The sequence below is a fragment of the Ambystoma mexicanum genome, chromosome 8 (assembly GCF_040938575.1).
Source record: "Ambystoma mexicanum isolate Mex_15411 chromosome 8, UKY_AmexF1_1, whole genome shotgun sequence".
Lineage (NCBI taxonomy): Eukaryota > Metazoa > Chordata > Amphibia > Caudata > Ambystomatidae > Ambystoma > Ambystoma mexicanum.
In genome coordinates this window covers 27,205,036-27,231,379 of record NC_090929.1, presented here as the reverse complement: position 1 = coordinate 27,231,379, position 26,344 = coordinate 27,205,036, and the positions used below count along the sequence as shown (strand labels likewise).

At 47.9% G+C, this 26,344-nt stretch overlaps 1 protein-coding gene across 4 annotated transcripts in view; it reads left to right on the top strand.

Annotated features, from left to right (window-relative positions):
• The window catches only part of ZER1 (zyg-11 related cell cycle regulator), a 423,267-nt gene that overhangs the window by 266,225 nt on the left and 130,698 nt on the right, over positions 1-26,344 (top strand). The window lies entirely within an intron of this gene.

Genomic DNA, 26,344 nt, shown 5'->3' with positions numbered 1-26,344 from the left:
GGATGGTGAGACGCGGTAACCCCTTCCCTAGAACACTATTTTGTCATCCTACCAACTAGGATACGTAGGAACTTTACGCCCCTCACCCCCTTTTTACAACACAAACACTTTCTCACAGTCAACCCGCTCTAGGAGAAAACAGACTAACACCCGAGCCGTATACCGGACGTGTCCCAATACAATGGTCAGGCAAAGTCAGTTAAATACGGATCATCACACACCCCTGACTTCCATTACACTTCCCCACATGGATAAAAGGCGCAGCACAAGAGCGCACTCTGAGCGAGGCAAAGCACATGAGGAAACATCAGTTGCAAGATGGCAGTTTAACGAGAAAAGAAAAACGGCAAGACGGAAGGGCGACGCAAGGAGGGAAGTTCCCTTGACCTTTTTGATAAGAGACCGTCAGTTTCGTGTAACCTTGAGAATAGAAAGTGGAAGACAAGGAAACCAGGTTGAAGAAACCTGCATTCTGTGTCTGAGGTAACCGGGCCCTCCCGTGTAGATAATCAAGTCGGGGAGAATCGGCAGCTGTCGTGGTACTGTCCTTGGCTCCAAGAACAAAGCAACACCACAGCGAAATCAACACAGCCGTTGAGTTGGAGAGACTGATACAAGACCTGTCTGTGTTGAAGCCAAGGTTGCAAGCGGCAACATTGCATGGCGAGCGCTGGAACGAACATTGTTAAAAACGTGTGCGATAAAAAACGCGAGTAAAGCCAAGCTTCAGATAAGTGGTTGAACTCTGCAACCAAGATACAATAGCTTTTGACAGAGTGGTCCGAAGATCTCTAAGGTATCCAGCTGAGAGGTAGCAAAAGTGAAAGAGTGGCAAAGAATTGTGAATCGAAGTGGTCCGGCGATGAGTCAAGCAAAATCAGGTGCACAATCAAAAGTCTTTGATGTTGATACAGTAAAGAAAGTTTATGGAAAAGTAGATAAAGTTGGTCCGAGCCCGGCACAGGGAGATCAATCGAAAGCTTTGTGTTAAAACAAGTTGGTGTCAAAGTGGATCTGAGCCCGGCGGAGGGGGATCCGGGGTGAATAGTGAAACACCTGAGAAATTGGATACATGAAAATCCTGAGAACATTGTGTTAAAGTGGATCTGAACCTGGCAGAGGGGGCTCCGAGGTGAATAGGGAAAGTCCTAAGAAACTTGTGTACATGCGAAATACTAAAAGGAAAGGAACTTTGTTTGTTGGCTCTGGCCCTCTGAAAGAAGAGACTTTGAATGGCAAAGAGACTTTGGCATAGAAGGCCATGATGTTGAAGTTTTGAACTGCACTCTCGTGCTAGAGAAGCCAGAGACTGTGCTAAGCTCGAGTGTGCCGCCTTTTCCCGTGCTGAAAATGTGGGGAAGGGAATATATATTTTTTGAACACTTTTCTTTTGCATAACATTGTTTTCCACAGTATTTGCATCAGCAATGGAAGTACAGCCAGCTCCGAGAGGATTTCCAGATGTGCTTGTATTGGGGTAGTCTGGTCCCACCAACCCAAGGGGAGAAGTCGTCCTTTGCAGGTCTTCTTTAGTCGAGGCGAATTTGGAGCTTCAGCGCAGCAGCAGAAGGGCTTTGCCAGGAAAACCAACGGTCCAGGAGTCGCATCAGGCGTCTCTTCCAAATTCTTCTTCGGATTCCTCTGTCCAGTGGTTGACTATGCCTTCCAAGCCAAAAAGCCTTGCCTTTTATGCAGGTTTCTCCCAGTCATTCCAGCCTAGCTGTCAATCACACAGCAGGGTGGCTGTCCTCCAAGGACAGCCAGCTGGCCAATCACCTTTGGGTGCATTTCTGTAACCAAGGGAATTAAGCCCAGGGAGTTTCGGGCACCTGCCACACTTCCTGCCCCTGCTAGACACGCTGGAGCAAGAGGCGGGCTTCACTGGTGAATCCCGCCAAAGACAAAACCAACAAAGGGCCCAAACCTGGTTTGGCGCGCAGAGTAAATCTCAAGAAGGACCTTTCCAACAAGAAATGGCGAAAAAACAAGACTGGGGCCATTTTGACAAAATGGGCACCCACCTTACTGCAGCTGCGATTGCAGCTTGCGGTAAAAACACACAATGGTAAAAAAAAGTAAACCACTGCCACCAGCCATTAATTGTAGAAAGGGTAACATAAACATGTTACATGAGAAACTAGACAAAGGGGATACTAAGTAACCCCTCCAGCACCCTATGGTAAGAGAGTGTGTGCTGAGTCTAGAAAGTTACAACATGTAAGTAAAGTCAATTTCACTTCACTGCTCAGTAGTTTCACCAAGCAAAGGTATTTAAACCTTTGGGAAATCTAAGAGACTTCCTTGTGCCACTGCGCTGAAGGTGCTGTGTGTCACAATGTAAAGATGAGGTTTATGGTCTTTCCAACGAAAACTTCCCAACAAACGTTTTTTGCAACGAATCCTATCCATCGAAATATTTTGCATCTCATGCTATTTATTTTTTGGGGGGTCCCTCCCCAAACCCCCTGTTTTTTTCCTTAAAAACCCACCCCAACGAAAATGAACCCTTTACCTAACACATATATGCATTTGATGCATATTTTTTCGATGGATAGGTTTCGATGGGAAAGGTTTCGTTGGAAACCTTTTCGATGGAGGCACTAGATACCTAAAGATGATGCCTTTTGGAGTTTCAGACTCCAAAGTCAAAAGAAACGAGAGTCCAAATCCCAGAAATTAAAAGTCCCTCTCAAATGTGCCCCATAATGCCAGCAACCATTGAGTGCAATGATATGACTGTCAGGATTCCAGTCATTGTTCAGTCTGAAGTGCCTGGTAGGGTAACCTTAGACAATGATCTAAAGACCCTGGGTGTAGTCTCCAGCACACACAAGCCACCTAGCCAGAAGAAAAGGAAGCTGACCAAAAAGGCCGGGGGGGCAACCTTAAGAGCCCTCTCCCCACTGATACCAAGGAGTAATCCAGTCTCTCCATAGTGGAGAAAAGCCTTCAGCCCACACCTTCCAACAAGAAGACTTAAGACCATAGAGAGATCCGGTGTCTCCAAAGGAAAGCAGGGCCTCAAGCCCAAACCTTCCACAAGGAAAAAAGCTCCTTTTGAAGGAAAAGACCCCACCTCCAGCAGAGGCTGAACTGGTGGAAACAGAATCCCCTGAAAACCCACCCAATGGTGAAACGGAGGTGGGAGATTCCCCTAGTCTAGAGAATCTGGATCCTAGAGACCGTTATGAGCTGCATACATTACTTGCAGAAGGGCAGACTTGAGCAGGGGACAAAGAGTGTCCCTCACCTGAAGGCCAGCAGGCAGCTTCCCAGCTTGAAAGGCAAGAGCCTGGGGGGAGCATAGACTCTACTGGGAGGATGGCCTCCTCTACAGTGAGCCTATTGAATCTACTCCAGGTGACCTCAGGATACTGGTGGCCCCAAGAAGTAAGACACATGTTTCTGTGATTGGCCCATGAATTCCCTGTGTCTGGTCACTTGAGTACCAAAGAGAGAGACTCATTTTATTTCTATTGGCCCAAGATGGGAGCAGAGGTAAACATTGCAGAAGCTGCCACACTTGCCACTTATCTGGCAAAAGTGGAACCAAGAATGCCTTTGTGCCTCTCCCAGTTCTGGGAACTCCTTTTGAGATGGTCGGGATAGACATTGTTGGTCCCCTTGACCCTCCAACCTCCTCGAGCAACCGGTTTATACTGGTTATAGTGGACCATGCCACTAGATACCCTGAGGCCATACCTATGAGAACTGTCCTTGCTCAGGCAGTTGCCAAGGTCCTACTTGGTATTTTTACAAGGGTAGGTTTTCCCTAGCCAGTAGTATCCAACTGCGAGTCAACCTTTATGTCCCACTACATGCATGCCATGTGGAACACCTTTGTGGTCTCCTACAAGTTCTCGACTGCCAACCATCCCCAGACCAATGGTTTGGTAGAGAGGTTTAATAGAACTGTGAAGAGCATGATAGGTGCTTTAGAGGAATCTCTTAAAAGAAGCTGGGAGCTTCTAATGCCATGTCTTCTTGCATAAAGTGAAGTACCTCAAGCTGTAGTGGGCTTAAGCCCCTTTGAGCTCCTGTATGGTCATCCAGTCAGAGGCTCCTTGACACTGATTCAATTTATTTGTATTTTTTATTTTATTTCTAAAGCGCTGAGACCAAGAGCCCTGAGGCATTAGAGTACTGAAACGGACATACAACAGTGAAGATAAAACAACATATAAAGGTCTGGAGGATTCCCCACCTTCTAAGCCAGTGGCAATCACTATGTGCTAGGCCTCAGAAGAAAGAGGGCACAGATGATGACTGAAGCATCTGAAAACTTGAAGGCTGGTCAAGCCCTGGTCAATCATTGGCATGACCAGAAAGCTAACATGGTGGAGTTTACGCCCGGACAACTAGTTCTTGTGGGCAGAGTGTCTGGTGTGCTGAGCAGTCTGTGCTCTCATTGCCGTGTGGAGCTTCGTTGATTAAACATTTACTGCATCGTGAAAGCAGCTCTGCGAGCCGCGTGTAAAGGACTACTCCAATCTGAAGTTACCTGTGCAAAGGACTTCAAGGCCAGCAATTCAAGTGGAGTTTCAACCAGACACAGCAAGCCCCGCCTCTTACTGCGTGCGCTGTGGGGTTAAAACCTGCCCCTCCAGCGAAACTTCCATATAGAGGGAAAGCTCCTAGCTGTAAAAGAGCCTGACGCGAGTGCGGGGCAGAAAGGCGCACAGGGAGACGCTTCAAACACCCCCATTCAATTCTGTGACGCCACTCAAGAGGGCAATCGGCAGAAGCAGATTTGCCCTTTCTACATTAACGTAGAAATGGGCCTAATTACGGGATCCTGCACCTAAAGCTTTCATCAAGTCCTGCCTCGGGAACCAGCTACATGTCAGGGGCTGTGCATGCAGAGAGGGCAACTGTGGCGCAGATCATGAAGATCGACAATCCAACGAGGTGGCGCAGGTAAAGGAGCAGAGTCCAGCGGAACCAGAACAGGCAGCATCTTCTGAAACGCTGCCGCAGGACATACCATTTATGGAGCCGGTAAAGTTGGTGGCCAGTCGGGCTGAGGCCTACTCGAGTATTCAGTGTGTTTCACCCAGTGATTTAAAACACCTGCCAAAAAAAAGAGCACCACCACCCTTGCAGAAAACAATGTGCTTGAAATAAACGCTTCGAATGTGGTAAGAAACGAGCTAACCTTTCCAAGTCTATTTGATATGAATGGTAAATATAAGGAAAAAATACCAAAAAAGAACAGTGACACGTCTAATTTAATTCTCGGTAAAGAAAGAGAGGTTTCCAACCACACATCAACTATTACGGCCGCCCGCCCCTCAGAGGCCGTCATTAATCAACAAATGTACTTTCCAGGGGACAAGAACCTGTGGAAACCTCCGAGCGTGGCATTTGGGGATAACTTTGCGAACCGCCGATTTTATCTTTAATTCTAAACAGTCTACAAGGTCGCCCTGTCGCACGGAGAGGTGGCCGCTTAACTGGATCACAAATGAAAGTGAAATTCTGTATCAAATCTTACTGGAAACATCGCTATCCTTGGAACCAGAGTACAGGAAGGGGACGTTGTCATCAAATAAAAGAACTCAGCAGGCGGCCCAAGAACCTGGACTTAGCTCGTCAATGGAAACTAAAAACCAAAGCTCGCAAACCACCTCTAGAGAGGAGGCAGCAGGGGGACCAAAAGAGAAGGTGACCCAGACTACTGAGGAAACCTTACCTGTGGTCGAACTGGGGAACAAGGTTGGTGCCCCCACCCACCCAACACACTCTATTGAAGGCCTAAAAACCATTAATGCAAATACAGACACGGCTTTCTATTTAGTCTCTACATTATCGGCGATCCTTGCGCCTTTCATGAAACTGCATGAGACAATGGAGGGAACTTTAAAAGATCAAAGTACGATTTTGGCCATGGTACACAGTAAAATGATCTACATGGAGGGCTTAACTGCAGCCATCTAGAAAAATCTTGACAATAGTGCTGCAGGGGTGAACCAGCTACTACATAACATCTTGGATCCACTGATCAAGAGAAAATCTGAGAGAAGAGCGGCGCTTTTCTTTGGGAACTGAAGCGGGGCTCCCGGAAGGGAGGAGTCTAAGGGATCAGCTTGACCTAACTCATATCATATGACGGGAGGACCCAAGAAGCAAGGTCGCCTCACCGATAATTAGTTCTACAGGTGTGGGGGCGACAGGGTGTCCACCAGATTCCCTTAAAAGAGGCGCTACTCTACCACTCCAAACTGAAGGCGACTTGACCCCGAGAGCAGCCCCATATTTAAACCAAACCTTTGCAGGTGATCAAATAATGGCGACCTCAACAAAGAGGGCTCCTGCACACAAAAACAAGGGGCAGAGGGCACATCTGAAGGAGTCGGCTATAGCTGTCCACCTAAACCCCATATCAAAATGACCAGTGGTTAGTGGACCGATTAGCCTTGAGGCTGAGGCGGTGAAAACCATAAACAGATACAGCAAATTGCTCAAAGAATTTAACTCCGCCTCTGTTGGTAAAAGAGGCGACTCAGTGCAAAATAAAAAAGACTGGCATAAAGCCACAAGAAAAGAAGACGAAAAACTTACAAACAGCAGGAAAATGGAATTAGAACAGTACGAATACCTTTTAAAAAAATCTGTTGGTACCCCCAGAGTAGGTAAACCTACCAAAGTAAGGCGTCCCGAACAATTGTTCACAAACGAGCCAGCTAAGGTACTCATCAGGAGTGAAACGGAGGACCACCCAAGAGACGACCAATCGTAAATTCATTGTATGGACCTCTCAACGTACAGTACAACGGGGTCCGAAATCTCATCATTGGATGACAGTGTGGTATCAGTTATTTCATCAATGCCCGAAACAGAGGGTGAGAACTCCGAGAAAGATGAGGAATCACCCAATAAAGATCTAAGACGAAATGCCTCCACAAGAGGACAGAAGGAGGGAAGGAAAGCCCGAGATCAGAAAAAAACAACTGAGCCACAGGGGAAGGTGGCGACTAAGGGTAATAAGGAAACACCATATAAACTGAAAGTGGTGAGGCTAAGTGACTCTACAGATGTGGAATCGTTGGGTGTGCAGGCGAACGCTAACGATTCGGAATCGGATGAGGTCCAGATGATAAGAGTGGAAGATGCCTACTTAACCAAATGGCCATCAACCCAACTCATGACACGAGCACCATCTAGGCCGGTTGAGGACCCTGATAGCGAAAGGGTTTTTAAGGGTGCTCAACCAATAACAAAGTTACATTTAAAACTCCCTCCAAAGCATTAACCAAGGGACACCCAAAACGATTTTCAAACGGGAGATGATAACCTTATGCTATGCCTGGACAGAATGCTACTCAACGATGATGGCCTAGTGCTTAATCAAGCTAATGTAATTAGACTGCTCCATCATGTTCCAGCCCTTAGTGCAGTCACTTCAAAAGAATTTGCAGTGATAGAATTCCCAGAGGAACAGAGAACGGATAAAGTCATTTTACATCTAATATGCAAATTGGCCAAACAACGTTTATTGAAAAAGGCCCATCATCTAAGGCCACTTGGATTCGATATGAAGGAGGTGAAACAGATAAAGGTCGAATCTGCATACACAGCTGAAAGAGGGACAAAATGAAAAGCCAAAAGAGAAAAGTCGACAGAATAGAGCCCAAGGAATTCAAAGCAAAGAAAGCAATCTAAAAGAGCTTATCCACCAAAAACAAGGACAGGAGGACGATGAAGCGAATTGGAAGTGGCTGGCCGCCCTGCTGGCTGAAAAACCTCACAACCAATAGCACTCAACAGCAGTAGAAAAGGTGGAATGGACCCTAATCAGCTGGAACACGAGGGGTTCTTCTCACCTGTTTTCGGAATTAGACTCTGAATTGAGGAAAGCAGACCTTATTTGTCTGAAGAAGACCTGGTTAGATGAAGTTCCTAGGTTAGAAGGATATTGGGTTCTGTTAAATCCAGCAATCAGGAACCCTGTGGGCAGACCTAATTGTGGTTCGCTGATTGCGGTTAAGAACGATTTATTATGGAACCTGTTGTATACTCTAACGCTGACGCCATTTATGCAACTGACCGCAATCCACATCCAATCATGTCAACCCGCAGATCTTAATCTTCGTGAACCTTAATTGGAATTCAACTGACCCAAGGAATAGCAATTTGGTGGCAGATGTCACCTTTATGTTGGATGAAGAATGCACAAAGTGGAAGGATCCGATTTTAATTATAGTAGGGGATCAAAATTGTACTTGTCTAGACAAGTTTAACGAGGCTATCAATGAAGTGTCCCTGTCAGCCAACCATAAAGGAAAAAGGGGCGTTGCATGGAGGAAAATGTTGAATTACAGAGACCGTTTTATTCTGAATGGAATGATTGTAGGTGATATTCCAGCCAAACCTACATGGAGGGGAAGATGTAGTAATTCCAAATTAACTATATCTGTGTGTCATCCAACTTATGCGGTCTACTAAAATCTATGGAAGTTAAGAGATCCGGAGAGAGTGACCTCCACCAACTGAAATTGGTTTGTTATGCACTTAAGTCCGAACTTTACCAACAGTACGAACAAAAACTTCAAATAAACCCAGGTCACAATAGACTGAGCATTAAAATGCATAAGCTACCGGAACTTACCAACAATCGAGCCGGTCTAATTAAGGACACAAAGGGAACGGAAGAAAGGCATCGGATTAACTATTTCCCCTTGTTTCAAAAATGTGCAGTCAATCTCTGAGGGGGACCAGGGAAACCGATAATGGGGATTGCCCAAGCGCATAGCGCAGGAAGTCTTAATTCTATTAAAGACGTGGAGGCGATGCATTATTACTGCTCCAACAGCTTTTTAAATCTTTCACTTTATTTCTTTTTCTTTTTTTAATACATTTTGAAATGCAAAACTGAGAATAAAAACAAACTAATAAAAAGGCGTAAGAGGATGTGTTCAAACTACAGTCCCCATGAGACCTAGCAGCTTAGAGGTCCTGAGCCTCAGTCCTGTTGTCCAATCAGGGCTCCCTTATGAGTACAAATCCCTGCTGCTCTAGGTCCCTTCCTCTTCTTTTCTGAACTGCTTTAACTCTTTGCAACAGTCTAAGGAACAGTCTTAGATAACTTTTCTGCTTTCACTATCTTGCGCTGTCTTGCACCAATCCACTTTACTTGAACTCCTTTTCCATATTCTCCCTGATGATCTGTGGTTAATCACTCACGAGAATTCTTTTGCTCGTTTCCTACGTGGGAAGAGATTGGTATTGTCGGAGGGGGGAATTCGCTAATTTTCACATTATTGCATAACATACAGTGTAGATCTTATTCAGCGTATTCCCAGTGGGAGGGATAATGCTTGCCTCTGTGTCTTTAATAGAATTAAGACTTCCTGCGCTATGCGCTTGGGCAATCCCCATTCTATTACAAGACCGGAGAGAGCCATTATGCTTGTTCAAAGCTTTGTACCACTGCCTTGGCAATATTGGAGACTGGCTGGAAATAGAAGGTTCTGAAAACTGAGTCGCTGGATCAATCCGCTGACTTCATGATCTCCTGCAGCGGAACTCCTGCTGCAAAAGCTCAGGAAGCAATAGCTCCTCTGGTCGAGTGGTCTCCAAAAGCAGAAGTATCAATACCTGCCAGTTCCATGACTTCCCTTACCCATCTCGCTATGGTGGCCAGAGCTACTGCTTTACGCGTGCTATCAGTAACTGACTTACTCCTTGCGGTCCTTGCAGTTTTATGGCTGCTTTTGCTGCCTCATAGCATTTTATGCACTGCGTTACACAGAGTTTGTCGTTATCTGAGAAATAGTAGGTGGAGACGCAAGGAAATGTATTACGTGCACTATAGGTGCTGAAATGGACGAATACTCCTCCTCCTGCACCATAGTTCCCAGGTTTTCCAAGCGTAATTATAGATCTGAACTGTGGAAAGGGCCCATGATGCCTTCATAAGCTCTGTAGCCTCCTGAAAGTCCCGGCAAACACCATCTGCACATGAAATTCTGCAGGCTATCAGGGTCAGCCTCCGGTCTTGTATTAGTGGATGTGGAGCTCCCGCTGGATCGGATAGGAGATCCGGTCTGTGAGAAATCGTCTGGGGGAAATCCATAGAAAGTTCCATCAGAACTGGAAACCACGCCTGCGATTTCCATTCTGGTGTCACTATCACGAGCTCTGCTTTGTCTCTGCGCATCTTTGCTAGTGCCCACGCCAGCATCACGAAAGGGGGAAAGGCATAGTGAGTGTGGCCTTTCCAGTTGTGCAGGAACGCATCCGTCCCTACCGCCTCTGGATCCAGTCTCCAGCTGAAATATCTTGGCAGATGGGCGTTCATTCTCGAGGCAAATAGGTCTGTATGTAGACGTCCCCACCTTTGCTATAACTTGTCGAAGACTGAATTGTGTAGTTTCCAGTCGCTCAAATCTATTAAGTAACGGGAGTTCCAGTCTGCTACTGTATTCATTGCTCCCGGAAGATATTCTGCTTTGATCGCAATGTTCTTCTCTAGGCAAAAGTGCCAGAAATCCTTTGCTAGCTCTGCTAACCTCTTGGATTTCATGCCTCCTAGCTTGTTTATATACCTTATTGCTGATATATTGTCCATGCATAGGAGGATACAGCATTGTACTCTGCCTTTTGGTAAATGCTTTGACTGTGAATGAGCCGGCGAGAAGCTCCAGACAGTTGATGTGGAGCGCTAGCTCTTTCTGAGACCATTTCCCCCTGTCTTCAAGTGTCCGCACCTGGCTCCCCAGCCTGATCTGCTGGCATCTGACTCTGTAATGAGCTCTGGTAGGTCTCTGAAGATGGCTCGGCCGTTCCATGCTTCCATTGTGGAGCCACCAGCGAATCTCCGTCTTGTTGTCCTCGTCTACTGGTACGTGGTGATGGTATCTCCATCCTTTCTGTAGATACCTGATTTTGAGCCTCTGAAGAGCTCAAAAATGTAATGGCCCTGGAAAGATCGCCTGGATAGAGGCTGCTAGCAGACCGACTATCCTGGCTAGATTCCGAAGCGAAATAGCCGGCTTCTTGAGAGCTGTCCTCAGATATTTCTTTATGGATCTCATCTTGGGTGCTGGGAGTTCTAGTGTGGCTTTTCTTGTATCTATTGTAAAGCCTAGAAACTCTATCCTTTTGGGGCGTCAGAGCTGATTTCTCTTTGCTCACTAAAAATCCTAGTCCTTAGATCAAGGCTATAGCCCACTGCACTTGCCTCTGCAATCTCTTCTTGTTTTCCGCCATAAATAGGATTTCGTCCAGATAGATGATCATCCGAACTCCCTGATCTCGCAGTGCGGTCGCTAGGGGTCTCATGAGCTTGGTGAATGCTCATGGCGCTGAGGCTAGACTGAAGGGTAAAGTCTTGAATTGCCATACTTCCTCCTTCCAGAGAAATCTCAGGAAGGGGCGGTACTGTACTGCTATCGGCACTGTAAGATAAGAGTAGATCTCCTAGCAGATGGATTCCTTCCATCTTGAAGTGTCTGTACACTAACTAGCTGTTTAGCTCTTTTAAATTGATGACTGGTCTCACCTTGTCTTTGTGGTGAACTAAAAACGTGTTGCTGAGGAACCCTGCTGTGTGTGGGTGTGCTCTCTATGGCATTTTTGTGCGCTAGCGCTTGAATCTCTGTATCCAATAACTCACTCTCTGCTTGCGAAATGTGCATGCGTGGTGGAGGGTTTTTGCTGTACTGAATTCTCTAGAAACTCTAACTCGAAACCCTGGACAGTTTGTAACACCCATGCGTCTGATGAAAGCTTGCGCCAATTGGGAATGCAAAGTAAAGTCCTCCCTCCCACTGAGGGTTATATTGCTTTGTGCTCTCTCACCTGTGGTATTCTGGTGTCTGTAGTACCCTCTGCGGCCTCTGTAGCCTCTACCTCGGTTGGGAAAGAAGGCGCCTTGTTGACGAGTTTCACAGTAGTTGGCTCTTAGGCCCTGGGGCCTTCTGTTTGAGTTTAATCAGCCAGTCGAGCGGCCTCTGTAGCGAATGGCCCCTGCAAAAACCCTTCCAGGGAATACTTTTCTTATTAAAGCTTGCGCCTTCTCTTAGGCTGTAAATGTTCCCACAAACTTGTTCATCTCCTTTACTAACGCGTCTCCAAAGAGCAATCCTCGTGCTCCCTCACCTGCCTTGTAGGATGCTAGGTCTCCGAGCTTATTGTCAATTTTTAGGAGCATTGTCCTACGCCTCTCAGACGAAATTGCTGTGTTCGCGTTTCATAGCATGCACACTGCCCTTTGAGCCCATCCAGCCAGATTGAAAGGGTGTACTGGTTCTCCCGTATCTTTAGACCTCTCCGCCAGGTCCATAATTTTAGCGATGTCAGGTCCAATATTTTGTCCCAGCATGCTCTCCAGGCACGGTCCTTCCCTGCCTTAGTGACAAAGGTAAGCATTCTGGGATCTAGCTCCGGAGTATCCACTACTTTCCCCGTAAATTCAGGCCTGGTCTCTTTCTCCAGTGGTTTCTGTATTTTCTGAGCCATGTATTTTGCTACCCTCGGAGATGGAGTCCACTCAGTGGACCTAGGGTCCCTGATGGTATCTGGCTCGAACATATCGGATATGTCCTCTTCATCTGGGGGACTCTTCACACTGCTGGCTTTATTCTCGCAGGTCGGTTTGCTCTACTACCTTCTCCTCTCTTTCCCAAGACTCTTGTCATCTTCTTGTTCCTCCTCCTGATCAAACTCCTCTGAGGACGAGAGCGCTTCCCCTGTGTTTTTCGCCCCTGGGGTAAGGGGTATGAGGCCGGGCACTGCTGACTTAGATAGACAAGCGTTCTTTAGCCTGTTTAAGTCATCATCTGCCTCCTGGGGCTTCTCTTTCTTCCCCATAGTTGAGCCTGGGGGAGTAGAAGAGTGTTTCCTCTTCTGGGCAGCTTTTCTCCTCTTTGTGTTGTCTTCCAGAGGCTTATTAGTGGAGGTCCCCTCACCTGGGTCATCGTGTAAACCAGCTTTGGTGCCCAATAAATTCTCAAGGACCTGTAACCTGTCCTGAAGTGGCTGCACTCCCTGAGCAACTGCTCGTACAAGACAGTCTCCCAAAACATTCTTAAAACTTTGGGAGAGGTCTATCTCCTCCTCTCCCAGGTCTTGCTCCTGGCCGCTGTATTTGCTCCAAGCCTCTTCTCCCCTGTCATAGGCCATGGTAGTGGGTCTATGCAGTGGGGAGGAGTGCTGCTGTTACTAGCAGTATGTCAATTCGACCTGGTTACAGTCTGAATAGCTGTATAGGCTGTTCTTTTCAACTTTCGTTTTTGATTTTTTTTTTTTTTTATAATCTGTTATATTTTCGAAATCCTCCTCTGTATTGGAGCTGAAACGCTGTAAAAGCGCTTTTATCTGCACCAGGTATGCTCCGGAGCGTGTAAATCTTCTCCCGTTCATTTCCGGAACATACCAGTGAGAAGAAGTAATCATGCATGCGCGAACTGTTTCAGGAGGGTGTCACTGGCTCTGTCGAGTGAACGAGCCAACCCGCTGAGGGAAACTTCAATGAGCCGGTAAATACTAAATGGATGTAAACACAGACCGGAGTCCTACGCAAGAGAGATCGCTCGCGGTCCCGGCCTGCTTCATGGTAAAAGATTAAATGTTAATGTAGTAAACCACTCGATTTCATTACCAGTTATGACGCACACGCTACAAAGATACTCTGCATGTTGACATCATGATTTACAACATAATCGCCATAACTGTACGTGCGGACGGCGTAATTAAGGCTAAATACATTATCATAATGGGAATTGAAAACCGAAATAGGTACTTAGCTGTCGGTAAGCAGCAAAAAAAGAAGAGCAAAAAGTCTGATAAATCTTGACGCACAAGCACTGTTAACATCCGAGCTAAAAATGTGGCAGCTATATGGACATTTATCAATCAACTGGAGGCCCCTCAAGACGCGCTTCAAGCCACAGCAATTTTGGCAATTACATGGCAAAAATCACTTTTCAAATTTACAAGAAAGAAAAGAAGACAATATTTTTGAAGTCAACACGTCTGCAACGGCACCTCGCGATGGAAAGTGTAAGTCCTTTCAACTCGATATAGACATTTCAACAATAGAAGACATCATCCAGAGATCGAAGAACTCCAGGGCACCTGGGCCAGACGGGTTGTCCAATATGGAACTAAGAAAGAAAAAAAAAAGACCTTGTTGCCAACGTTCCTCCACCAGTTATATAAGGGAGTTCTAAAATTTGAAAGTGTTCCTCTGTCTCGGAAATCGGCGGTAGTTGTCCCCATTTTTTAAAAGGGCTTAAGAACTGACCCGGACAACTATCGGCCGATCGCGCTACTTGATGTGGCAGGGAAAGTCTTTGGAACGATACTGTTGAAGCTCTTTTTGAGATGGAGAATTGCCACAAAGCATTTCAACCCCTGGCAAGCGGCTTTTGTTAAGGGCATTGGTCCAGAACTTAACATCTTTTTCATAAATCTGCTGAAAGTGAAAGTAATGCGAAACAAGGGTCACAAAATGTATTTGGCCTTTATAGATCTTTCAAAAGCGTTTGATTCGATCAGAAGACCTCTACTATGGTCAAAGTTGGAAAAATGGCAATGTCCAGAATTAATACAGAATAACATCAAAGATCTCCACGAGTAGATCAACAGGACCTCCTTACAGAGGCAATCCCGATTCATCTAGGTCTTAAGCAAGGTTCCCTTTGGCACCTGAACTTTTTAACCTGTTTCTCTCGGATACTGATGACCCTTTATCCTGAACTTGTTCTTTCCCTCCGAAGATCGCAGACACGCCTATCGGTAGACTCCTTTATGGTGATGACATTGTTGTCATCGACCAGACGCCGATAGGATTACACCGTCAGCTTAACACCTTGCAAAATTACCTCGACTTTAACAAGCTGACATTAAATCCTGCAAAATCGAGGATCATGGTTTTCAGCCCTGCGGAGTGGGTTTGCAACAAACAAACCCACGCATGGTTCTTAAGAGGGCAACAAATCAACGTGGTCAAGGAATTAACATACTTAGGGGTATGTATTAATACCAGTAGGTGTGAGGCGCCCAGACCTGATTCTCTTTGAAATAAAGCAAAGAACTTGGCAGCACTTGGAAAGGTGTCACTAAAAAGATATTGCTGTTACTCACTAATTCCTTTGATCACATTCTATCCCTCAAAGGTGGTACCAATCTTGATGTACAGAGCAGAAACATCCTTCATGCTACCGGAATCTATATGGCCTCATTTAGAGGGCATTTTCTGGAAACGAGTACTTTGCCTCCCAAAAAATATTCCAATCGCTGCGATCAGAAGAGAAATGGCACGAACTTCGCTTAAAGCTATTGTCCGCTGGAAGTCACTTTCCCTATACCGAAAATGTGTAGAAGAAACCCCGAATGGTGGCTTTGCAGTACTAAAGCAAGCACTCCAGGATCTTCGAGAGAAAACCTTACTGGAATGGAAAGCTATCTGCCAAACCATCCTCTCGAACGTCAATGAGACAGATGAATCATTATGCCTCGAACCAGGTAAGACAAAAAGCAAGTTATATTGCAACGACTGGACCGAGACGCACAAATCACTCTTTGATTATAAACATCAAGAGGAGTTTTGGTTTTGGCTGCGAAAATTGAATGGTCCATCAAAGTACATTCACATTTTTCCAAATCCGTTTCTAAGAGTGCAATACATGCGTCTCCGTTTTAACATCTTCCCGTCAAACCTACACCCGAGTGAAAGAAAAGGATCGATTATTAACCCCAGGTACAGGCTTTGTCAAAATGAAAATGTAATTGAATCAATTCAGCATTTGATTTTGAGATGCCCTGAAATGAGATCAGAAAGAGAGTTGGAGATGGGCTGCATATGTAGAAATACGCCACCAGATCCATTAAGGAATGGTGGAAAATTCTGTTTGAAGGTGAAAAAACACACATTACCTTGGCACTGTCAAAATTTCTGCTACTAATAATGGGATTACAGCAATATCAAGTGAATGTCTCTGACTTGGCTATATAGTATATTTGCTGTTAAACTCCTCTTGTACGTTTCGCTCTATAGAAGGGCTGGTGTATTAATAGTTATTCTTTTAAAGCTGTTTTTTATAGATTTTTTTGCTTTGTTTCTTTCTCGCTTTTTTTTATTTCTCATCTTTTTTCTCTTTTCATGACTATTGGCGAAAGGTTTTCTAAATTGTAAACCATATAATGCCAAATAAATAAAAAAAATAAAAAACTAGTTCTTGTTAGTTTTACAGGTCAAATGGACAGGACACTTCAAAACTGTAGGAACACTTGGAGAGGTCAATTCTTTGGTGGACTTGGGCAACCCAAGGGGCTCCTAGGGTCTTTCACACCAACCGCCTGAAGGCCTATGTCCCGAGATGAGAGCTTTGTTTCTAGCTTCTGAGCAAGAAGAAGAGGAGGGGAGTGAGCCTCTCCCTGATCTTCTAAAAGGACACCCATCCGATGGGTCTTTAGGGGTACAGCTCCCTTCTAACCTGACACTGCAGCAACAACAGGAATTCAAAGCTCTGATGAATCAGTTTTCCCCTCTGTTCTCACTGACACCAGACCTGACCCCCTGGGGTCTGCATGATATTGACACCGGTGACAGTGTCCCCGTAAAGAGCAGGGGCTACAGGATAGACTCAGTGAGAAATCACAGCAAACAAGAGGTCAACAAAATGCTTGACCTTGGAGTCATTAAACACTTCACAAGTCCATGGGCTAGTCCAGTTGTACTAGTGCCAAAAGCAGGGACCAAAGAGTGAAGGTTCTACAGGGCCTTGGACTTGGTCACCAAGACTGATGCCATCCATTGTCAAGGACAGATGAACTGATGGATAGACTTGGTTTAGTCAAGTTCCTCAGGACATTTGTCTTGACATCAGGCTATTGGCAAATGGCACTGGCAGACGATGCCAAGGAATAAACATCGCTTCTACCCCAGAAGGCCTGTATCAGTTTATGGTCATGCCTTTTGTATTGAAAGATGCACCTGCCACTTTTCAAAGTATGGTGAATCATGTCTGGAATGGGCTATAGAACTTGTGCATGGCATACGTGGATGACATAGCAGTTTTCAGCCCCACTTGGGAAGAACATCTTTCCCATCTTGAACAGGTGTTGCAGGCTATCCAACAGGCCAATCTAACTATAAAGGCAAGAAAATGTCAAGTTGGTCAGAGTAAAGTGGTCTGCTTTGGGCATGAGAGAGGAACGAGTGATATAAAGCCCTTGCCCAGCAACGTGCAGGCTGTATAAGATTGGGGGACCCCCCACTACTTTGACACAAGTGAGTGCCTTCTTAGGCCTCACTGGATTTTACAGGAGTTTTATAGAGGGCTGTGGAATCATTGCAGCTCCTATGAATCCCCTATCTTTTCCTAAATACCACAAGAAGGTGGAATGTAATGAAGAATGCCATAAAGCATTTCAGGGACTGAAAGAGGCCCTGCATCAAGCTTCAGTGCTGAGAGCTCCAGATTACACCCAGGCCTTCATAGTGCAGACTGATACAGGAATTGGGGCAGTCTTGAGCCAAATGGATGACAAAAGCAGGGAGCACCCCATCTGCTTCATCAGCAGGAGGCTGGCGCCTCCCTCTGGAACAGCCTCTCTCTCCCCATCAGACTTGAGCCTGATCTTCTTAAATTCTGGAAACTTCTTAAGACCTTCCTTTTCTCTTCCGCCTTCCATCTCCCCCTCCCTTGCTAAGCTCTCCACCTGCCACTGTGACTGGTGCCTGGTCCCTTTGAGTCTTACAGGGACCAGACACCCCCACTGTCATGATCTCTGCTTCCAAAAGGTCAGGGTTTTCCCAACTCCCTTGGAAGCAGATCCATAACCCAGGTTCCGAGTGCCAACCAGTCCCAATTGGGACCTTTTGGACCCAGTCCTGGCGCCAGTGGCACCAGGCTCATAAATATGCCCAGTCCCAACGCTGGAAGCGCCGGGCTCATAATGCTTGGGTGGACTTACCTGCAGCAGACCATGCTGCTTACTTGCCTGCCAGTTGAGTCTCTGATCCTCTTCTGTTTGGAACTACTTTTCCTGTTGGGTGGGGCAGGAGCCACTCCCTAGATTCAGAACACTGGAACTCTTCTGGAAAGCAGGAACTCTTTTCTTACCTAGGCGTGGCTGTGGAAGGAGACACCTAAGCACTACAGGAGGCTATTTAAACCACACCCGATGGATGAATCTTGCTTTGCGTTATTCTGCATCCTCAGCAGCAGAACGCTCATCGTGTCTTCTGCATCTGATCCTGGGCCTAAGGAAAAAAGCTTACCATTCTGAATCCAGTCTTCAGCAACACCTATAAAGACAAAGAACAGATTAGCATTACGGTCTTCAGTGACAGCTCTTCACTTACCTGGTCCATCGGCTGTCACCAACGCCTCGTGCTGCATTCCGGCATCTGAAAGACAAAGGCTTACCTACTCTTTGTGCGCTCCGGAGGTCTTCACACTGCATTCCGGCATCTGAAAGACAAAAGCTTACCAACTCTTCGCACGCTCCGGAGGCCTTCGGCGCTGCATCCCGCATCTGAAAGACAAAACAAGGTGCGTTTAAAGACATTGGGGAACTTTAATACTCACGTGCCATTACTCCTTTCCACATCTAACCCAGTGGGTATTCCGGCACCACTCAGCCGCCCCGAACTTGTACCTGCAAAATAAAAAGACAGTTAGAGCGCATCGTGAAGCAGGCAACAAGCGCTTACCTACGTGCTTCCAGGCGCTTCTATTCATCACACGGGCTCCATCTTCAACTCACTTCAGCCCGCAATCCGCCATCGCCGGAACCCTGCAAAACAAGAGACCTCATTACTAAAGACTTTAAAGACATTAGAATTACTCGAAACTTACCGTTCGTGCAGTAAACGACGGACAGCAGTCCTCTGAAGTCAAGAGGCCTGCTCCCCTTATCCAGTGAAGAAACTGGTTACAGCACCCTGCCTCGAGGCAGATGGAGAGCACGGCGTTCACTTACCTAAGGTGAGAGCGTTAACCTTTGGGGTTCTACAGGAGAAGAGAAAGGGAAGAAGAGAGAGACATTCAATAACCCAGTTCATTAATCGCACATTTTCTATCTGCAGACATCTTACCCTTCGAGCCAGACATACAGTGCACAGAGGTCCAGCCCAAAGAGCCAGCCGTGTGTTACACATCACCTTTGAAGATAGGGTATACGCCCAGTCAAGACCGGCGCCTCTACGGGAATCAGGTGAGCGTTACACCCACTCCCCTACCAGCATCCTTCGCTAGCATTTGACCTTGTGCTCCCTTTCCAGGACTACTCTCACCCAGTCCGCCTGCCCACTGCACTTCGACGCCCATGCCCCCCTCTCTCCCCTGGCACTTGCCACCATGGCCTGTTATAGCACTTACTCCCCCTGTGGGGTCCCCCCACTATTGCACTTCTCCCTCCACCCCTCCCCTTGTACTTATCCTCAAGCACTTGCACGGTTGGATTGTCAGAAAGCCAATATAATCGTCTGTTTTTTCTTTTTTTTTTTTTTTATAAAGTATTTTATTGTTATTAACATAGTACAATGGTCATAATAACAAAGCAACAAGCAAACAAAAACAACTTCAGACTGTCATAGTCGTTCACAATCAGAAAAGGTACCCTGAGCATCAACAGTTGAGCGATCATCTCATCACATGCAATAATGTATAGTATGGTACAAGCACAAAACAAAACCCCCAGTGCACATTCCCCCGCCTGTACATGGGACACTCAGGCCACACCTTCCTCCCACCTGTCCCATATTTTCGACGCTTTGTTGGGACAGCCTCGCGCCGAGTAAATCCTACGCTCCATCATAGCGCATATGTCCATATCCAATTTCCATTGTTCCAGCGTTGGGGAGTCAGGGGCACCCCATTTCTGCGCGATATTGCGCTTAACCAGCCCCATCGCCGTGTGTAGGAGCAATCTTTCCCACTTATTAGCTTCTATCTCATCGGGCACGCCCAGAAGCAAAGCCCTTGGGTCCAGTGGTATGGTGCGAGTCAGAACTCGGGAGAGTTCCCTACAGCATGCGTTCCAAAAAGTTTGTATCTGGGGACACAGCCACAAAATGTGAATAAAGGTCCCCTCCCCATCCCCACACCGCAAACAGTTTGGGTCAGAAGCCCGTTTCCAGCCATATAGACGTGTCCTAGGGTAATAAACCCGGTGTAGTATTTTCAACTGCACTAATCGAAGCCTAGAGGAAATGGCGATTTCCCGGGGATGCATAAGGACTTGTATCCAATCCTCAGGATCTATCACCCCCACATCTACTTCCCATTTTGCCTTTAGTTCATTCAATTCGGGGGTAGCAAAGGAGGATATAGCATTGTAAAGGATGGAAGTGCATTTGGTAGGGATATGCGCCGGAAGGATGTTACGCTCTATGGGGGTATAGTCCGGTAACTGCGTATCTGCTGTCAGGTAGGGTCTCAAAGCATGGGCGAGGCGAATGTAGTGGTAATGTTCCGTATTCGGAATCTGGAATCGCAACTGTAGGTCATCAAATGAGGCCAAACACCCCTGTGTAAGCATGTCCCCAATCCTGGCAATCCCCGCATTCACCCACCTAGGCCACGGCTCCAACTTCTGGGTCTCAGCTAGGTTGTTGTTCCGCCAGAGGGGTTGTGCTCTAGTAGCTTTATTTTCCCACCCAATGAATCGGTGTGCCTGTCTCCACACTGTGATCATATGCGTAGTGGTTGTGGGCGGAGAGGTTCTCGAAAGGGGCTGATAGAGGAGAAGCAGCGGGTCAGTGTTGCGCATAGTGGCTATCTCAGCCCGTATATGGGGCAGGTCTCGGTCCCCGTGGAGAAGGTCATTAACCACCACCAGTTGTGATGCCCAGTAATACGTTTGAAGGCGGGGAACTCCTATTCCACCCTCCCAAATAGATCTTTGAAGTGTAGTTAACGCAATTCGTGACTGGCCTCCCCCCCATATGAGGTCTCTGAGAAGTGTCTCCACCTGGTGGAACTCCGAGTCGGGGACTTTAAGTGGGGCATTTTGAAGGACATAGAGGAATCTAGGAAGGGTCATCATTTTAAAAAGTGCCGCTCTTCCCATAAGTGTCAGGGGGAGGAGTTTCCAGTGCCGGACATCAACAATAAAGCGGTCTGTGATTGGTCGGAGATTGTTCCTTATATAGCTTGTTAAATCCCCGGATATCCATATTCCCAGGTAGCGAAACCCCTGTCGTTCCACCCGGTACGGGCAGTCCTGGGGGATTGCCTGTTCCCCACCCTTCACCGGAAAGAGGACTGATTTCCCCCAGTTGATTCTGAGTCCGCTGAGTTCCCCAAAGCGGACTAACATTTGCGTTACAATGGCAGAGGATGTTAGTGGGTCACCCAGGTACACCAGGAGGTCATCCGCATACAGGGATGTACGATCCTCGTGTCCCTCCGGCCATCTGAATCCTCTCCAGGCGGTGTTTTGGCGAAGCCAAAGAGCTAATGGCTCGATAGCAAGGGCGAACAAAAGAGGGGACAAAGGGCATCCCTGTCGCGTACCACGGCCCAGGGGGAAGGACCCAGAGGACCAGCCATTCACTCTCACTTCCGCCTTGATGTTAACATAAAGTAGCTGCACCCAGCCTAAATAGGCCTCTCCGAACCCCATGCGGCGCATTATTTCCCAAAGGTAGTCCCATCGAATGGAGTCGAACGCCTTTTCAAAATCGATTGCCAACAAGGCCAAGGGTTCGTTTATAATCGGGGATCTCTCCAATGCTAAATGGAGGCGGCGCAGATTCATCCGAGTCGATTTGGCAGGCATAAAACCACACTGATCCGGATGGATCAAGGAGGATGTGACTAACTGCAACCGATTCGCTAATAGCTTAGCAAGGACCTTAGCTTCTCCGTTAATCAGCGATATGGGTCTATAAGAAGCACAATCATGTGGAGGTTTGCCAGGCTTGGGAATGACCACAATGGTGGCCTTGCAAAGATCTGGTGGGAGGGTACCCTGTTCCCGGGCAGCAAGAAACATCCTATGTAGAGGACCGGCCATTTTGTCTACTCCTAGCTTCTGCCAAGTTTCAACTGGGAATCCGTTCGGGCCCGGTGCCTTTCCCGACTGGAGCTGAGACAGTGCCTCTGCAATCTCAGCCTCTGATAAAGCAGAGTCCAGCTGGTCCCTCTGTTGCCCCGAAAGGATCGGCAGCGTCACCTCATCTAGGAGGCAGGGGTTTAGCGGTGAGGTCGGAGCCCGATACAAATCTGCGTAAAACTCTGTGAAGGCCTCGGCAATCCCAGAGTCCGAATGTTGGGTGTCGCCCTGTGCCGTGACAATTTCCCGGACATGGCGCTGCCCCTCGTCTCTCCTCTGCAACCAAGCGAGCAGTTTACCCGACTTATCCCCAAGTTCATACACCCTCGCCCTAGCCTGCCAATGGGCCTGCTTGGCGTCATCCATCGTTCTGTTACGGAGGCACTCCTGGGCGCGCTGGAGGGATCGGTGGGTCTCAGGCGTAGGATCGGATATATGCTCAATCTCCCTGTCTCTCACTTCCTCTTCGGCCTTTAATATTTCCCGGAACCGGATGTTTCTTTTATGTGTCGTCCAAGAAAGGATTTCACCCCTTAGCACTGTTTTATAGGCCTCCCATAATATCACGGGGCTGTCCACCGACTTCTCGTTAATTTCGAAATATTCACCAGAAACTTCCTCGAGGCGATCTATCAGTTCCGGGGACCCCAGATAATAATTGTTAAGTCTCCACGTTCTAGGGGGAAGGGGACCCTGCATACGCAATTCAACTAAGAGGGGGGAGTGGTCCGAAATGCCCCGGGGGAGTAAATCTGCGGACATTGCCCTATGGAGGTCGGTATGTGGCAAGAAGAAGTAGTCCAGTCTGGACATGGAGCCGTGAGCGCCGGAATGGAAGGAGTACTCCCTATCAGTCGGGTGTAACTCTCTCCATACATCTCGGAGCCCAAGGGCCGATGCAAAACTGGCCAATCTAGTCGAGGTGTCAGGGTTGCGATTTCGGAGATGGGAACGGTCAAAGTTATCATTCATGGTATCATTAAAATCACCCCCCAGAATGAACGTATCAGGATGGTGTTTCCCTATAAGGGTAGTAAGATCGTCCAGTAATTCCTGTCCCAACCCGGGTGGGGAATAAATTGCGGCAATGGCCATCGTCTGACCCCAGATGGTCCCCATGACGAACACGTATCGACCCCTTGGGTCGCGCTCAACCAATTGCTGAGTAAATGGAATGCGCTTGTGTATCAGGATGAGGGTGCCCCTGGAGCCCATTGTGTACCCCGCCTGAAGGGCAAGGTGGTAATTAGTCCTCTGAAAAAAGGCACAGTGTGATCCGGCCAGGTGGGTTTCTGTCAAAAGGGCCACATCAGGGGAGTGTCTATTTAGAAATTGCCTAAGCAGGCGCCGTTTAATCCCGGACCCCATCCCATTCACGTTCCAGGTGAGGAACTTCAGGGATTTGGTGTGGCGCATGGGTGTCCCGTGAGTCTGTGCACAGGATATCTATCACACATGATGGGGGTCTGTACGATTGTAGCAATCAGTGAGAGATGGTGAAGTGGTAACTTCGACCAAAGACAGTGGTTCGTGTCCGTTATAAACATATGACAGTCTTGAAGTAACAAACAAACTTCCAAACATTCCCAACTTACCCCCACCCTATACTCCACCCCAACACGAAGTACCTGTCGCCCAAACATAGCTGGACCTTCAACTTAAGGTAGCAGCTCAAAAACCCAGACCCTAGAGCCGGGTCTAGATAAACAAGAAAGAGGGGGGGGGAAAAGGGAGAAGGAGAAGGAGAAGGAAAGGAGGAAGTTCGGCTAGGGGGGGGGGGTTTTCAGAGGCTCCTCCAGAGTCCCCTCCCATGCGCCAGTGTCAACATCTTCCATGGTGGACTACTCATGCGTCCGGCTTAAGAATACAAACAAAGAAAGAATACTTCAAAGCGCCATTACTAGGCCAGAGGGGCGACAGTCCGGTCAATGTCCTCGCTGATCTGCATCGGGGTCCAGGACCCCCTGTTCATTCCTCTCCGGGTTTCCTCTCGGGGAGGCGTGCCTGGGCCTCGGTCTTCCTCTCGGCCTCCTCGGTCTCGCAGTCCAATCACCTTCTATATGGGCCTCCGCCCATTTCCATGCCTCCTGCGGGTCGCTGAAATGAACCGTGGTTCCACCATGATATATCTTCAGTTGGGCCGGGAAGAGCAGGCCATATTTCACATTTAGTTGGGCCAGCTGTCTCTTGAGTGGCTCAAACGATTGTCGTGCCCGCTGCACTTCTCGGGTGTAGTCCGGGAAAAAGGCGATTCGGGAGCCGTTATGGGTAATCGAGCCTTGTGCCCGCGACAGTTGCAGGAGGGCATCCCTATCTCGGTAGTTGAGTAAGCGGGCGATGATAGTACGTGGCGGGGCACCCGGGGGTGGTCTACCCGCCGGCATTCTGTGAGCCCTCTCCACTGAGAAGAACTTTGAAAAGGATGTGGCCTCGAAGATGTCTACAAGCCACTGCTCCAAGAACAGCTCCATACACTGTCCCTCCTCCCCTTCTGGCAGACCCAGGATACGGACATTATTGCGACGGGATCGCCCCTCTCCATCCTCCACTCTTGATTCAAGGGTCTTAAGGCGGTTTAAGGCCTGGGACAGTTGGCGGTTAATCCCGCCTATATTGTCTTCCACTTCAGAAATACGTTGTTCCGCCTCTCCCGTTCTGGAGGTTAGTTTCTGTAGATCGTGGCGTAGGAAGGAGACGTCTGCCGCCATGCTATCTATTTTGGTCTCCATGGAGGATCGGGAATTAGCAATGGCCGCCATTACATCATGGAGAGAAAGAGGGCCCTCCCCATTGGGGGAGTTCGGTCGCGTTGCTGGGGCCGCCGGGGCCGGGGTGGTGGCGACGGCAAATTGGTCCATGCTGCTCTGTGTGGAGGGTTTCTTCTGCCTTTCTTTCCCCATAGTTCCGGGGAGGCGTGGGGCGTCCGGCACGGCAGGTCGAACAGTGCTAATTACGCCCTTATGGATCTACTCCGGTGTACCGTGTCGCAGCCCCGCAACAGGCCAGGTGGAAGGCCTCGGGGTCCTCCAAACACCTTCCAACACGCAGGTTCCACGAATCCACCGTCTGTATGGAGCAGGGGGGGGGGGAGAGTTAATCCCACCTACCTCTAGCTCTGTCGGGCCAGGCCGCTGCCGTCCTCCACCACTCGGGGCTGGGTCGAAACAGCCCAAGAGCAGGAGCCGTTTGTCCGGGCGACCTCCGGTTGTAAGAAAAGTCAGTGTCCACTGCGTGTGCCGCACCACACCAGGCCGCTTCAAGCCCCAATCAGACAGGAGGTGGTCTGCCCTCAAGCTCCGGCGGCCATCTTGGTTTCGCAGTTCGGGGCCCCCGGCCTTCAGTAAATTGCAGATTATGGCCCTCCAAACGGGCAGACCACAGCCCGGATTTCCGCCGGTCGTAGCCCCCAGCTTCACGGGCACAATCGTGGCGTTGATGTCGCTCGATGTCCCCAGGAATCAGGATAAAGGTACAGGATTGTGTCGGCGCTTACGGGAGCTCACTCAGCTCACGTCCGCATCGCTCGCGCGCTAGCCACGCCCCGTCTGTTTTTTCTTTTTGCTACTTTCGTATGATATCCCTGGTTCCCCCTACCCCCTTTGTGTCTTGTGGTGCCCGGAAACACTTGTGTATAGGTGCCATGTAAATGTCCAATAAATAAAACAAATAGAGGTGGGCAACAGTTGAGCGAGAATATTTTGCCATTATGTGGGCATGGAAGAAGTTTAAACCATACTTGTATGAATCTACTTTGAAAATTCAAACAGACCACCAACCTCTAAGATGGTTAATCAGATGAAGGGTTAGAATCCAAAATTTCTCAGGTGGTCCATTAGCCTCCAGGGCTTTAACTTCACAATAGAGCATCGGTTAGATATCGAACCTAAGAATGCTGATGGACTCTCCAGGCAGTATGGACGACTGGAACAAGAGCTCCACCAAGGAGTGGATTAGATCCTCCTGTCCCTTAGTCTGAGGGGGACGAGTGCTGCGTAGATTCTTTATTTTTATGCCAAATCTCTGCCACCCGTGAGACCCCAAGCCTAAATCCTCCTCCTACGTGGCTAGGGGAAGGCAGCCGCTGTATGATCCTAACCCTGGGGTTGGCATTATGAGGGAGGAGCTCATGGAAGGAGATGGCTGTTTGGGAGATGTGATGACCTCTGTAGGAGGGACCTTGTATTCTTCTATATGTGAATAGGAAAATCCCATAATCCCTAAATACCTAATGGCATGTTGTCATTCTACCAGTCCTTCCCATGTTAAAGCCCAAACCTCCCCAGTGGAATAACATTTACCCCTTAAGAATGCATAGTTTACATTCAACATC